Here is a 17,685-nt window from a genome sequence, read left to right on the forward strand (position 1 = left end):
AATTTTTGATTCTTTTCAAATCTTCTTCAGTGTATACACAAGGAAAACCAGTTTCGCCCATGTGTGTATGAATATAAAAACATTCAAAACACATGGTGTGGTATAAAATTTTCGATTTTTTTCAAATCTTCTATATATATATATATATATATATATATATATATATATATATATATATATATATATATATATATATATATATATATATATATATATATATATATATATATATATATATATATATATATATATATATATATATATATATATATATATATATATATATATATATATATATATATATATATATATATATATATATATATATATATATATATATATATATATATATATATATATATATATATATATATATATATATAAATTAAAAAAATACATTTGTTCAAATATTTTTAGTAGTTTGGTTGTATATATACCTTTTGTATTTATGTGGCAATGCAGTAAGTGAATAATATGCTCACTGAAGTTAATCAACCACCAAAATCACATTGTTCTACTATCAACAAGATGGTTGTCTACATTATGAACTTCTTCTCATGTTCTGTTATTTTGGATTAGGTTTTTTAAAGAATGTTGGTGTGCTGTATTACACATAAAACTGTTCAACCTCATTCGTTTATAAAGTAATTGAATGACCCTATCTTGGCTAGAAAATATTTAGTTCATATTTACACAATATAAGCTTCATTTTTTTTTCATTGTTTTGCAATAATGAACCTCAAAAGTATTTTGTTGTTATTTAAACCTATAAACTGCTGAAACGATACTTTTTCTTGTTTTGAAAATTGTTTGTTCTCATTCATAGCTTTTCTCTAATGCTTGTCATTTGCTACAACAGTCACGCGAGTGCAACTGAAGACTATACAGATCGTATGCAGCCTTTATATTCGTCTGAACCATCACGTGAGCATTAATCCATCAGGCAATCTAGAAATCGCATTACGTTCTATGCTGGGGCATATACGATGCACATGGCGACATGCCTAATCTTATAATGAAAAAAAACGCATTACGTTCCATGCTGGGACATATACGATTTACATGCAGACTTGCCTAATCTTATAATGGAAAGAAAACGCATTACGTGCTATGCTGGGACATATACGATTGACATGCAGAATGTTATAGAACAATCTTGTGGAGCAGGTTGCTACTTCGTGAAAACGTCAGCGGAACAATGTTTGTATTAATTTTTTATGTATTAATGCATTATTCGAAACAATATTTATGACTCAATATTATTTGCGTACTAATCATGAAATTTATAATCGATTTGTGAAACCATGGGTAAAACTCTCTACGCGGATAAGTTTTCAAGTCTTGTGATTGGTTGATGCAATAAGTTACTCGCTTAATTATTTCCATTGCCTAATCCATGACACATTGGTGTGAGAAAGTTTCGGGTATGCGCATTTTGTTTTGAAATTTCTCAAATCATTTTTCTTTCGAAAATCTCGATCACGATGTGTCGTGAAAACAACGCATTGAAACGTTATCGGCCTTAGGACGGTGTAGCGCGAAGACAGCGGTGATGTATGGATAGTCGCCTCGGGGAAACGTAGTGTGAGACAGTTATGTGTGGATAGTCACGTGTTACGGAGACGTGAGACCGTGCTTAACGAACCGCACAGCTGCGAAGCCGGTTCATGGGTATTTGAACGCGTGCTCTGAGCAATCTGAGGATATTGCGCAATATATATGATCGTCCGTCCGATGAACAAAACTTTTCACTGGGTAGTTGAACCCGCGCCCGCTGAACTACGGCCGTAAAGCTATATGTCCATTTAGCGATTTTGTCGCTATTTCGCAAAATATAAGTAATAGAATACTCATGAACATGCACATATACAGAAACGACGAGTGTTTCAAACCGTCAAGGTTTCTTGTTGACAATGGTTTTGGCACTAATAAGAATTGCAAAAAACGACAAGATTCCCTATTTGTTCAAAAATCTTTACAACTTTCAGGTTCGTAGAAAAAACAGTTCGGGAACCTGAATAGCACTTACCGTGGCTAGATATCTTGATGAACCTGATAGAAATGAAGTGGCAAATACTCAAAAAAATGAGTGGATTTAACGGAAAGTTCAATAAACGTTTATACTCCTTTTCATAAATTCGCGATGACGTAATCGCGTTAACACGAAAACGAGGTAGCCGTTGTGTACTTTCTTCATAATAAAAATCGCAATGGCGGATAGTGTGTCAAAAAAAACGTAAACAAAGAACAAAAAGTCTTGGAAAGCAATGTGTAGTCTGGGTTTGTGATAATACTGGTTTAGTAGAGTTTGAAGGTGAACAGATTTCAACAGCAACAAGTTCTTTCACGTTTCCAAAAAATGTTAGTGAGAGAAAAGTGTGGTGTAGTAGAATCAAACGTGTGGGTGGAAAGGACAACTTTCGTTCCAACCACACTGTTCTGTGTGAAAAACACTTTTCTGAAACGGACATTATTCGACCTCCCGGCGGTACTTTGAGACGTCTAAAGAAGGGTGCAAGACCTGTGCTTTTGAAGACAATGGTAAAAGATGATTCGAGTAGAAGAAAGCCACCAGTTGACCGACCATCTCCACGAAAAAAATTCAGAAATTCAGTGTCAGAAATTGCACCACCTGAACCTGAAATGGATGTATTTGAAGAAAATTTTTTTGCCATAGATTCTTCTACTCAAACAGAAAAATCAGCAGATTTACAAAAGCAAATTTCTATGTTAATAGAAGAAAATAAGACCTTGAAAGCAAATACAAGTACAGTTAAATGTAAATTTGTTGAACAAGTGCTGATGGAATCACTACACTGGTTAGCCATCGGTTGATATTTTCCGGGGAATGTTAATATTTTAAATGCTGGTGAGAATGGCGAGAACATTGTATTATATAACAACCAACAAGTCAAGGGGGATTCATCAAGAGGTAGACCTCGTACTTTATCACCATTAGAAAGTTTCTTATTGACATTGGTGAGACTAAGACGAAACTTTGATATTTTTCACCTATCATATCTTTTTCAAGCATCAGAAGGTACGATAACTAATACGATATTAACTTGGATAAATTTTATGCATATAAAATTTGGATCTGTTTGCATATGGCCCACAAGGAAACAAGTAAAAGCAGTCATGTATGTATCAATGAAAGACAAATTCCCTAATGTACGCTGCATCATAGACTGTGTCGAATTCAAAATAGCAGTACCATCCTCACTTGTGATACATAAGCTCATGTATTCTAATTACAAAAGCCACACAACTGTTAAAGTTTTAGTTGGCATTGCACCTGGTGGTGGCTTCACATTTGTATCTTCAGCTTATCCCGGAAGTATTTCAGACAAAAACATTGTTATCAAAAGTGGTTTTTTGTATCATCGGTTAGAATAATGCTGCCTGGATCTGAAAATATAAGAAAATATGTCTGTCTTAATACAATTATAAACAATTTTTTAGCAAATTTATAGTGAATAATAATCCTTGTGTTTTCCCTGTCTAACTTGTTGAAGGTCCATGTATCTATATGCTATCACTGACCTACTGAGACATCATTGAAGAGCTCTTGAAAATCTTCAACCTCCAGTTCAACTTCATGTTGATCTTCCTTTTTGTTGTATAAAATATATATAATAAAGTACTTCGAAGCGTGAGCCTCGTGTAATGTATTGTTGCTATTCAAATAGCAGTTTTTGATGATTTTAGTTTAAAAAAATAGCTGTAATTTGTTTTGTGAATACCAGATAAACCTTCTCAGACACCTTCTTGCCAACGAATGATTATTTTTAATGTTTATCACTGAAACGCAGCAAAAAATAATGGAGATAATTCTTTTTGTACGGGAACTTGATAATTAATAGTAAGCTAAGTAACCTAGTAAGCTTAACTTTCTTTGAACAATTTGTTTCTCAGAAAAATGTTTTTCACAAATATTAAGGGTACAATTTTCAATTTGTGTCTTTAAAAGATTGTCCACCACTGTATCTTTCGTGATAACAGCTACAAGTTTTTCCCTCCAGGAAAAGCTATATTCATCATTTCCAAATATCGTACAATATTTGTATCTGGAACTGGAGCAGCCATATATAGAACATTTTTCTCCACGCATAACATTGCATTCAATCTCAAGGTTTAAAGTATAGCACAGTAATGATGTAATGTCAACAAACGAATGTTGAATTTTGCCGCTAATAAAGTTTATTTCTTGCACACTAAAATAGGCTGGATACGAGAAAATCCGGAATACGACCTCGATACGGGACGCGGAGCGCCCTTGCTGCAGTGCCCAGACTATCTCTCTTTCTTATGACTATGGTTAAATAATGTTGGCTAGGATAAAAAGCTCTTGTACTAAACTAAATAAAAACCTTCTTCCTCGATAAATGTAAAGATCTGTGTATGCATGTCTAATGACAATCAAACAAAATGCTAAAAAAAAGTTAGAAACTAAGTTTTGTAATAACTAATATTTAAATGATTATAAGCAAAAATCTATGGAAGTTTAATATTTAAAGACAAATAGAGTCACAGCTGCTAATACTCTACGAAGAGAGAAGATTTGTGTCAAACTAGAATCAAAATTGGGATTCGTAAATGTTGTTCGCAACAAACCAATATACGATAATATAAGAAAATAAACTAGCTGCCTTTTCAAAAACTTCTTCAAGAAGAAAAACGCTTGCTTGATGAACAAACCAAATGAAAAGGAAATAAACTTGTTTATAAGTGGGAGGTAAGCTTCAATTTGCAGCTTAATGCCGAGACTGACATTAGCTACTAAATTATACTACCGAGAGACACAGTTTTTACAAAATTAATATCACATGTTTTAACTTATACATATCATATTGTGGTTAACAAGTAAATTTTTTCACTTTGTATGTCCAGTTCACGACGACCTAGCATAAAAATATAACAAAGTTAACAGGTGAACCGTCATAGCCATTTTGTCGATGAATCACATTTACTCGCCCTATGCCAAAAAATTGAAAGTGCATTAAATTTGTTAAGTAAATGGCGTTGTTGATTTGAAACTTGAAATGGAGTGCTTTTATACCAATCTGATGAAAGATAATTTTGTTAGAAAATTACGCATTTAATGAAATAGCATAAAATTAAGAAGATTTTCGGTAAAATGTTTGTTTCTAGGCCTATGAAAAAAGATCTTTTAGATAAATAGAACTGTAATCGCGTTTCAAGCCACACCTTGATTGAGCTTTACCTTGCATATGTGCATATGAATATTACTTTTCGAAGAACATCAGACACTCTACCAAATCAGGTCCCAATAAACGCTCACGAAATTAAAATACAAAAATTATTTTTTTACTTAACAACACTATCCAAAAACCATAAAAATGAGATATTACGTGCTCTCTCGTTTCTGTTACACAACTGTCCCTAAATTCACAAGTAGAAGTCAAAAATTCAAAAGCAAAAAGTCACGTGATTTCCCAAGTACATAATGTTAACCCTATTTTTACCAGCGCCTAGTTGTTAAAAAACACAGAGAAACAATCCTCGCTTCTTTTAAAAGTCCCATAACGTTAGTAAAAATTAAAATTAACTTTGTAAAAATAACACTCATAGTTTATTTATTAATTTATAAAAAGAACTTAGCTTGAAACCTTGTATGATATGGTTTGATAAAAAGAGCGAAAAAAGTCACATCACTCTTCCTGAGTTCCTTAATTTAGCCATTTTCATACAAATTTTGGCTAGGATACAGGTACAGAAAATATGTTATAATCAGCCGAAAGAAATGTCCTTGAAATATACGGCGCTGGTATGTCGAGCCTAAATTATGCCGGTAAACCGCAAAAAGAGTTTCGAGTAAAATTTTAAGTTATTCGCAAAAATATGATTTTCTTTCATTTCTCTGAGTGGACTCCCTTATGGTCAATATGCCATACTAATCTTTTCGGTTGGCTTTGCTTTTTAAATACTTTCTAAGCAAAATGAAAAGAACAAACATAGGACGGATGGCCGAAAAGTGTAAGACGTCAGCCCCAGAAAAACTGTCACTTAAAGCTGGAAAGTTTAAAGTGCATAGGTTGAAACCAACTCTGTCCGAAAATTTAGTTACCATTTCGGAAGTAGCGCACATCGATAGACAACGGAAGTTGACACCTGACCATCGAGATTCTATTATAATTATGTTGAAATATAAAACACTTTTTATTACGCAAATACAATTTTTATTAAACAATCTTATCTTTTTTTAAAAAACAATATGTAACACATATTAATAAGTTGGCTTACTTTTGGAGTCTAAAATCTCTACAATTAGTCTATTTCCATTAAAAATTTATTCCCATAAAAATTACTTCCTTTAAACAATACACACAATACTTTCCTGAATTTGAAAAGTTGGATTACATGCAGACTCGAAAAGTCAAACCGGTTTAACTCTTTTTATTAAATTATCGAATAATCACGGTTTTGAGAGCGGATATAACAAATTTTTGGCTTTGCTATTGACTATTACTCGAAACTACCCCTAAAAATCTCTACGAAACCCCAATAATTGGAAGAATATAATAACTCTTGTTAGAATTAACCTTAGAGATTAAAAGTTACAACACAATTTTTTTTCATCTAATAGAATTCTTCTGTTTGTTTAGAAACGTAATTAATCCGATTTCCCGATTTTTTCGAATTTTACACGTAAATCGGGAAAGAACTGTTCACGCGAGCTATGTAAAAGCCCGAATGTATGTTAAAGAACTTTTATTTATAGAAACTTCGAACAGAATGGAAAATTCGCTCTAGAACTAAAGTAATTGAATTTTAAGCTGATAGTGGCATTTGGAATAAATTTTAAGCTTTTGATAACGTCACAAAAATTGTGCTGACATAAGGAAAAATTTATTACTGCCATTTTGTTCCTTTTCGGATGTACTATAAGTGGGCCAATTTTGGTTCAATTTGGACAAACCTATGAAAAGTTATTGTAAGGGGGGGGCCCGGTCGTAATATGTTCAAAAAACCCTGGACCGAACAAGGTTAATACAAACAACGTTTTCTTAGATTTCTACAAATGTCGCCAAAGTTATTTGATCTCCTCAATGTCGTTTCACACACAATACAGCTGCAGAGCGACTCGCTGTCACCCTACGATCTTTAACATCTTGTGAATCTCAGCAATATTTGTCTTTTTCATTTCGAATTGGACGGTCAACACTCTTCAATATGACGAACATGCGATGCTATTTCTCTTCCTTTGTCTGAGACACTACTAAGTGATGATGATGATTGGGAACAAATACCGACTTCCAAGAAATTTTAATTTGTCCAATGTCATAGTACAATTGATGGAAAGCACATACGAAGTTCTAAGGATTCTGGTACACTGTGATGCTAGCTACTGTTTCTCATAATACAGCGTTTGAACATGTGGGTTAAACAACGATAGTGGTTAAATAGCTCAATCGGGCAGAAATTGAAAAATAAATGAAATGCACTTAACAAATCCAACTACCGTTGATTGCTTGCGACTTACTAACAAATTGTACTAACAATACTTCGTATTTAGTGCTAATCACAAATGTTCGCAGGTTGAGGTGAAGACAAGACACTCTAGATATGCGCAAACAATCAAGAACTATGGTAATAGTGAGTGTGGTTGAATGACAGAGGGATTAAATCTGTGGAAAATAAATAAAGAACAATATTTTGGACACATTGTTTTTACATTTGTTTGTTCAACATAACTTTTATCTGTGCCTTTAAGGAACAGTTTGTTTCAAAAGCGTAATCGTATGCTAGCGTAAAACAATCTATGGATTACGCCTGTTCACATTTTCATTGCGTGTAGTTTCCAAAGTTATTGTACCTTGCAGATGGTTTATCTTTGTTGCTTGCAAACTGTTACGTCTTGCATTTGAAAATTAGATTTTTGATTTCAAACTTTATATGCGCTTTGCAAACTTAGAAAGTATCATTTTTCCAAGTACGTCATCCTCATCTTTAACTTTCTTGTTTTCGCTAACATTAGTTGCAGTATGTTATTGCAATTGAGTATCGTGACTCACCTTTCTCTGCTAGTAATGGCTTACACCTTTTATTTTGGGGCTTCAGATTCGGAGATTTAAGTAAGGAGCATGGAAAGCTGGTGAGGTATCAAAAGCTTGTGTCGTATGGGGTACCTGTGACGTTTGAGATACCTGTAATGAATCATATACTGGCGACGTATCTAAGACATCATCACTATATTCAGGGACTTTAGTGTAGATAATGTCTTGTACGGGACTGGCCTCTGTCAATGTACCATAATTTCAACATTAGTGAGCCTTATCATAGCCTTATCATAGAGTCAAGGGTATAGTCTCACTAGCTTAGACAGTGCTCTCTCTGCTACTTTCCTCCTTTAGATTTCAGTACTTAAAATCTTCGTATGTTGTCACTGTCTTGCTTTTACTTCCTTATGCAATACTCTCATCAAAGCCATACTGAGCAAACAAAAGATTTCTTCGATGTTGAACATACTCATCTCAAGCACACGATCTTATTATCAAAACCTTTTGATACTACAATTTTTTATTTTACTTATAAAAATAAAAGGAACTACTTCCTCGAGCTAGTCTGGCTTGTCATAGTATCTTACCTAATACAAAAAATGCTTCTGTTAGCATGGAAATCTACCCTTAAAAATCAGTACCGCAAAAGTCTTTCTTATTTAAAAAATAAAAAAGTTCCCAAACTTTAATGAAAGTTAGGAAACGTCTTAATAGAAGCTGACCACACATAATACAAAGATTATGATATGTTAACGAATGCGGGGTAGTACACCCCTCTTAAGACACCGGTTGTTAACAAATAAGTTTATATAGGTATTGCGAAAAAGCTAAACAGGACTTTCGCATCTGATGATGTATGTATACTTTTCAAGACAGTTTCCATCAAATAAAAAGAGTTCGTGCGAAAATTATTTTAATATAAAACATTAATGATGTCAATTACAAAGAAATAAATGATGACGAACCAGTGCGGCGCCAGTCACTTGAAATATGAATGTTTAATTTTTTTTTTTTAATATTTGAATTAGGTTGTAATTAATAAAATAAATTTATAAGTGTCACACAAAATTTTTCCAGAAATTTACCCCTATCACCCCTCCGCCTAAGTTGTTTACCCAAAAATTGGTAGATTCCATATCTTACCTCTTATTGTAAAAAATGAACGTAATTGTATAAATTTTTAGCTTTGCCTTATGTCAACTTTGTTTCCCGGAACAGCAACAGCATCCCAGTCAGCATATCTACACAGAAAATAATCGTGTGACTAGGTTGGTGTGTTTTTATTTTGAATTTAGTGCAATTATTTGTACTTATGAAAAGCACGACTGAATAACAAGTGCTAAACATAAAGTTCATTTGTGATAAAGAAATTAGAAAATAGTTTGTATGTTCGAAGGTTTTTTAAAAAATAGAACATATACTAACTAAGACGGATCACTTAGAAATAAAACATGTGGCGTCCATTTTTGGGAACATTACTGCAAATACAATAGCATGACACCAAAACAATTTTAGCCAATCTACACCACCTTTATGCGTAGGCAGCTTGCCAATGACCCCGTCTTTGGTTTTAAAAGTTAAATATGACAAAAAAAGAATGTCCCGTCCTTGTCTAGTGTTTTGATAAAAGCTTCAAATAAGTTATATAAAAAGTATATAAAAAAGATAATCAATAAAACATGAAGCAGTAAAATGTGGACATAAGTAATCTCAGTTTTATTCCCAACTAAAATATTTGTTTATTGCGAAACACACTGACGAGAACAGACAGAAAAGAGTCTATTTTTTACAGCCCTTAAAAATAAAATTTCGTCACAAATTAGCGGCTAAATCCGTATTCACTTACCTAGACACACGTTGTAAAATTTATCTCAGGCGTTTTTACTTTACCTGTTAGTCAGAAGAGAATGGGAATACATGGTAAGTGATATTTTTACTACTTTATGTTTAAAGCTAGCTATAAAACACATTATTCTGCTCCTACAAACACGAGGGTTATATTGTTAAGAGTAACATGAAAAGTGTTACCTCATGAAAGAGAACAAAATTCCCTGCGAACATGTTTGTTAGTATTTGTATGTCTTACTTTGGAGAAATTTTTCTCTTCTCGAAAAAGATCCTCCTTGTGCGAGTGCTCATGAAGCAATATTAAACGACCCGTATATGCATTTTATGTTTCAAAAATGTCTGCATTGATAGCTACACTGTGTTTGCATTTACATAAGTTCAAATTACCATATACGATGCATACCCATAAATAAATTTCCTTCAATACCAACCAGAACAACCAGTAAAACATTTTCAGTGATGCGTCATTTGAGTTATTCTTTTTTAAAATACAAATACAACCAGGTTACTCAACTAAAATAGATACGAAAATTTTTCAATTTTATCGAGTAAGTTTGAAATCATTTATTGTGGCTAATTTCATCCTGGATGAAGTAGTTATATTTAGTTTTGTTAACCGTCTGGATTTTGTAAGCGTGGAATACGCGATATGGAGCAGTATTTTTTAGTTTTGTTAACCGTCTGGATTTTGTAAGCGTGGAATACGCGATATGGAGCAGTATTGCCCGTCGTAAAGAAAAACGGTAGCATATAACAAGCACGAAAAAAGTTATAAGAAGCATTGGAAATAATCATATCTCTAACTGCTATGATACTTTTATTGCTAAAAACATTTTCATAGGATAAAAACAACAACAACAATCTCAATTTTTATTGTTAAAGTGACCAAATTTGACGTCAATATATTTATCTGGTAGCTTCCTCAACATAGCTAGTTAATTATTTGGCTACATTTTCTATGATACAGGATCAATTTATGGTATAAATACGTTCCCCCTCATTTTCAGACTTTTTGGTTCCTCAGGCAACATAAAACAGTCCATGTCACTCTTGGCTAGTTAGTTAAAAAATTTACTTCAATATTAGCTTTAACTGAACTTTAGTTCACATTTTCATTGAACACCCATATCATACCAGTAGCTATAGGTGTACCGCATCTACACAGCCCTTTTCATTGCCTTTTTTTATAAACCTTTTTATTACGATGTGTCCAAAAAAGCCATTTATGGAAATGTTCTATACTCCTTATTGCATGTGCTGGTTGGTGATTATTGAGTGCATTATATTTTCAACCCTATTCCTGCTGGGCCTTTTAGGGGGGGGGGGGGTGATTCGACACCCCTGTGTAATTTCTAAAATTGCTGTCCGTTGGACACGAAACTTACCACAAGTGTTGTGCAGGTATTATTAAACAACTAGCCGAAGTCCGTGGAAGAATCCACTGAATCTCTCATCGAGTCCATATGATGGGTGCCAAATAAAAACATAGAACACAGTAATTTGAATTTTTAAAAGTCACAATTTGCATTATTCTATATCTATAACCGCTGAATAAAAACGTCCAAAAAAATTAGCATGTGCAGCAATAAAAAAAATAAAAAGAAAAGAAAAAAAAGCCCTGCGATTGAGGTTGCTCACAATCTGCGTTTAAAAATATAAGCAGGTCCAACAACAAAATAAAAAAATAAAATAGAATAAAAATGTAAAAGGTCTAACGTAATCGAAGGTGTCTAACAACGGTTATGTGAAAAGCTAAATCTGCTAAAACTATATACTTGCTTTGCCTTACCATGCCAGAAGTACACCAGGGAAAATAGTATACCAGACATAAGAAAAAATCGTTAAGTCACACAAAAAAGATTATTGCAAAACTTCCAGTTTCTAATGCATCATACCAAATTAGCTATTTAGTCTATTGCATACAGCAGCCCTCCCAATGCGTAAACGTGCTGTGCATGATAAAAATGCAGTGTTTTCGAATTTAAGAATCGAATATATTTCAAACGGTAACGTAACAGATGTAAACATTGATTTAACTTTGTTAACATTAACGTTTATTATAACGACATCAACCACTTCGTAGCGTTAAAAACAGTAACAACGGAAAAATTACTTTTTACATTTTATACAAATTCTTCTCTACGATATACACGCTGTATTTTATAAGAATAGTGTTTTTTTCGTTTCAGCCTTCATGTTCTTAACTCTCCCTGGTGTACTTGCCCATTGCTTTGGAGAGAAAAAGATTCAGTTTGTGAGATTTATACGCAATAAAAAAGTAAACTTCTAATTAAATTTGGGCATCATACAAATTTTTATATTAAAACAAACAATCAAGCTTAGACATTCTTAGGATATTCTGACCCATTGTTTAGAGTGTATTCTTACAAAAAAAAGTTCTTAACTTTCTTGACAAATACTATCCTCGTGGCCTAAAAATATATAATGCCTCAATAAAATAAACCTTGCTATATATTGCTATAGCTATTGACAATTTTTTTATATTTAGAAGAAACAATCAAGGTTAGACATATTCTTAGAATATTCTGAACTTCTGACCCATTGTTTAAAGTGTATATATATATTCTTACAAAAAATGTTCTTAACTTTCTTGACAAGTACTATCCTCGTTATTCTTAATTATATTCTATGTCCTTAAAATATATAATGCCTTAATAAAATAAAGCTTGCTATAAGTTGCTATAGCTATTGGCAAATTCTTTTTATATTTATTTAGAACAAACAGATTAAGACATCTCTAACTAACCCTGAGTATATTCTTACAAAAACATGTTAAATATGTTCAGGCTGAAGACAAAACATATTTACCTTCATATTTGAAAGGGAAAGTAAAAACGTTATTCACCTAAATTCATTTCTCCACCAAATATTCTAAACAACACAGCTGCTTTGCTTTCGCTTTCTCAGTAGTAGCTAGCTTTCTCTGGATAAAAGTTTTTACAATCAGTTTTTTACTTCGATTATTAAACTTCGCTTCATCCCAAAGAAAACAAATTGAAAATGTATAGCTAGCTACAATTGTCTGATACATTTCCAATCAGTTCTCTTTTTGGCGTTATATCATCGTACGTTTTTCTTCGTTATAACAAATATTTCTGACAACAACTTAAACTCACTCGACAACAGCAGTCGCTCTACAACAACAGTTTTGTTTTTTACATTTTAGATTCGAATTATCATTCGAATTCGATAGTTTTTTTTAAAAAAGAAAGCAACCTCGGTCCCAGAACACAAAAATGATAGAAGAAACAAGTAATAAGCGTTAATCTAACCTCATGATGAGTAAACATTGTTTGAAATAACTTTTTTCAGGATTACTTTGAAAAAGAGACAACTTTCTTCGGTTCAGTTTTCATTTTTCAGTTGATAAACTTTGTTTCCGTGAGATACGGCTCGCACATGGTAAACCGGGGGTAAAATTAAATTATTCTATCTATAACGACCAACGGGGCAATGAAAACAAAAAACAAATAAAATCATTTAAAAATAAAATAAAAATTAGCTTTAATAAAATAAAGAAACAGAGTTTTATTTTTTCGTTATTTTTAACTTGGTAAATTTTAGCGTAACGCCACGTCGTAGGAAAGTGACCCGTGATTTGTGTGACATGGCCTCACTGTGCGCAAACACACACAAGGCGTATTAATATATAGACTAGTCGATAAGGCCCGTGGAGAAAACCACTTAGGTCGAGGGACAATGGTAAAATAGGTTGTTTTAGATTTTTTGCTGACGTCAGCAGTGCAGATACAAAAAATAATATTTGGAGAAGTTTAGTTTATTCGTTGACTGTAATGTGTAGAGTTTGAAACGCTGATCAAAATAATGCCAAGGAGAAATAAGGGTTTAAAAAGTTTGCCGACGATAAAGGCAACGGGTACACAAATTTTTGAAAAAATATTTTGTATTTGACAGGTCTCTGCTGACGTCAGCAAAATGTTTAAACCATTATATCTCATTAACCGTTCATCGAGAGCGTATAATCATATACATTTTTTGATCAGCGCTTTAAGCTCTACACAATGGAGGCAACGTGAAAACAAGGATCTCAGTTATTTTTTGTTATGGATCGGTTGCTGACGTCATCAAAATTCAAATGACTCTTCTTATTCATATTTATCCTGCCTCTTTAGTGGATATTGCCACGGGCCTTATCGACTAGTTTGAGAAATATATTAAGGAAAGATACCATTTTTAGTTCAACATGATATGAAGCAAATTTATCTCGATAATTAAATTAATATATATGCGGTGTTTGTCTTTTCCTACAGAACTACTGGTAGCTAGCTAGCTAGAGCGTATACCGTCTAAATTACGTGAACATTTAACTAATAGTTAGTAGCCACATATATCGATGTTCTTAAAGTCATTACCCTACTTGGGTATAAAACTGGATGTTGTTAGTCAATGTTTGAGTTTTTTTTTATAAATATTGTGATGACAAGCCGGCTGTGTTCTCCTTAAATCTTATGTGGGCAAATTAGCTAAATTATCTGTTACATTTCTGAGAAACATTTTGTTTGCTAAAAATTTTGCGGCTGACTTTCATCGTGACTATATTAATTTCTAATAATAATTTTCCTGACTATATTAATTTCTTAGCTAACACATGAGTGGTTATTTAGTAGATAATAGTTTTTGCTTATATTTTTCTTTCTTTTATATATTTTTACTGACAGGACACACGATGATAGCAGTAGTTCATTTTACTGAAGTGTAAAAAATCCTGTATAAATATTGTTTTAATAATAATAACCTGTGTTGTTTATGATTTCTAAACCTCTTTCGCAAATCGGCGACAGGCAAAAAATGCAGACGGTAAGCCGTGTGCCAGTCTATTCCAAACTTTTTTTTTCAGGTAGAGACATATTTTGAAAATGAAATTAAAGTATATATATAACTTGCATATAGTTTAGATTTAGAACACAAACAGTAAAAAAGTTTTTAACCATAATTTGACTTTCTTCACCTAAGGTCTGCATTTTTTTTACCTGCCGATTTTCTGATTTTTTGGCCATGCACAAGAATCTTTAAAAATGTAAACATTGGAACTCATATGTATATAAGTAGGTAAATATGATGAGCTTATTTGATATATTAACCAGGCCCATGGAATGTACACTAAGTGAGGCACTTAAATGCAACCAGTATTGTGCTTTTTTTGGCACTGCCTTTTAAATGAAGAAGCTCTTACAAATTCGTCATATCACAAATTTTATTCCTATTCACCTATATACTTCAGGATAGATATAAAGAATGATTTTGTATTAGCTATACTTTCTAGGTTTCAGAATTTGAGCAATTTAAATGAGGCTGATAAGGCTTTTGTAACACTAAATCTTGACCAAATATGAACAAACAAGTAAGGTTTTTGAACAAATAATTCTTCTAAGGCCAATAAATGTCCTACTTTTATTTTTGGCCAGTGATTGATTATGCTCCACCAGCATATTTTTACATATCATGGCCAACCACAAATGGCATTTTTGGAATTAACACCCTGCACGTATATAATAAACCAGCTTTAACTTAACCCATTGTTTATATCGTTTAATGATCAAATATTGTCCCTTTTACAAAATATAATTAAGAACAACATGACAAATGTTTACATTTTAGAACTGGTAGAAATAGAGTTTTTATTCTCGGATCTTGGTTATGACCATTTTAAAAGATAAAACAAAAACATTCGGAGAAAATGAATTAATTTTATAAGAGTTTGACTGTAATATTCAACTGTAGTGAACCATTTTCACTGCACTTGATTTGTGTAGTCATTTCATCATAAAACATTAAATGTTTTGTTACTAATAGGGGCAGGTTACTTAGAGTATAAATTTGAAAATTGCATGATTCCATAAATTTTGATGCTGAATTTAAATATTGGTCATTTTGGTTGAAAATGATCAGGTGTCAAACATGTTAACCCTATTTGGTATGGGGGGGGGGGGGCATAAAGTGCCCGCGGCATTTTCAAAGTCTAATAACTTTTTAAATACTGGATGAAATTATCTGAAATTTTGTGACTTTTCCTAAATTTTATTGGACTTTCAAAAAATAAAAAAAAATATTCCCAAAAATTGTCCTGTAGATGTCACTTTGTCCTTTTTGACAGGTGGTCATATCAACTTTTTTATTGTAGTGCTAAAAATAAAGGCTTTCTAAACTAACCAGTTGTATTAAAATGGGATTATGTATGTGATAGTGACAAAAGGTCATCATACAATATTTACATGCATACTGTGTAATTTGCAGACCGGAATATTGGTAATTTACAGACCAGAATGTTTGTAATTTCGTATTTCTCTATTTCTATTGTCATATGATAACGTCATAGGTCATTTTGTCCCATGTCAATCTAAATTATCTTATTGAGTAGCTACTGACGTAAGTGCTAATAGATATATGAAGTTTTATTCCATGACAGGTACTAACACTAAGGTTCTCAAATATATGTTTTTCAAAAAAATTCTTAAAGATTTTGATCGATTTCCATTTTCTCCTTAGAGATCCTTTGTCTTTATACCACCTGTTAATGTTCTTATTAATATCTTACCTTCTTATATTACTTTTTTAATGACTAGTACTGTAAATAGTTTTAAAAAAGATAAAAAAAGAGAATTTCCAAGAAAGACATTTTTTTTTCAACCATTGCCTCATTATGACGTCATCACTTCCTGTGATGACATGTCAGTCTAAATATTTTGTTACTAATTAAGTCACAACATATTGATGCTTCTTTGTGCCAAGTGTTGTCACTTAAAACCAAACAGAACAAAAGTTAGAGCCCGCGGGCACTTTATGCCCCCCCATACTTACAAGGGTCAAAAGGTAATACAGAGCCCAGCTAGCTAGCTAGAGCTCATGAATTTTTATGGAAACAAACTTTCAAAACATTTTCTAAATTAAAAGCCTTTCGCCAATATTGAACAATCAAGCTAAGCCAGATTAATAGACTTTAAGTCAGTAATATTCTGAAAAATAGTTTCTTTAACGCTGTGTCTTTTTTCGCCCGCCATCTCTAAATCTTGCTTGTAGCCCCCCCCAGCACGAATAGGGTTAAGGAGACGTTTATGCTACATTGGCGCCAACAATCCATATTGATTAATTTAGCAACCTAAAACCACCTAAAAGTGTAATAGCTTTAGTAAAAATAATGGTATTGATTTAATGTTATTGTTACGAGCATAAATAATAATTACGTACTTAACTATACTTACTGAGTTTCAGAATTTAGGCATTTCAATGGTGCCAATAAAAATTACAAACTTCATTCGAAATGTATCAGGGTAGCTAAAGCTCCCTGTTTAGCTAAAAAACAAATTAAACAACGTCGAGGTTGTCCTCTTTTATCCACATTTGTCAGCTGTGCTCTTGTATGCACCAACTTTATATGTTTTATCTTTGCGTGTGCTACCCAAGTTAAAAGATTTGTAAAAAAATAAAAAAGTGAAGTTGGTTTGTAATTTTTAAGGAAATCTGAGGAAGCCAGAGAAATATTTGTACCTATGGTGAAGTTAGACAAGGCCACGAAATCGTGTAAACCGTTGCACAAATGACATTTTTTAAACAGCAGAAATTATTGATTACTTAGCTTAAGATGTGCTTTCTGATGGGCAATAAGATAATTGAAGTTAAGTCTTCGTAAAGTTTACTTTTCTAATTACGTTAAAGGAGAAACATTTTCTTAATAACGCTTCCTTATATGTTTATAGTAGGAAGATAAGTGATTTGATAAATAATGAATGTCAAAGGAATGCTATCACTTTGTTATAATTCTTTTTAAGCACGTGGG

Source organism: Hydractinia symbiolongicarpus, chromosome 15 (genome assembly GCF_029227915.1).
Source record: "Hydractinia symbiolongicarpus strain clone_291-10 chromosome 15, HSymV2.1, whole genome shotgun sequence".
Classification (NCBI taxonomy): Eukaryota; Metazoa; Cnidaria; class Hydrozoa; order Anthoathecata; family Hydractiniidae; genus Hydractinia; species Hydractinia symbiolongicarpus.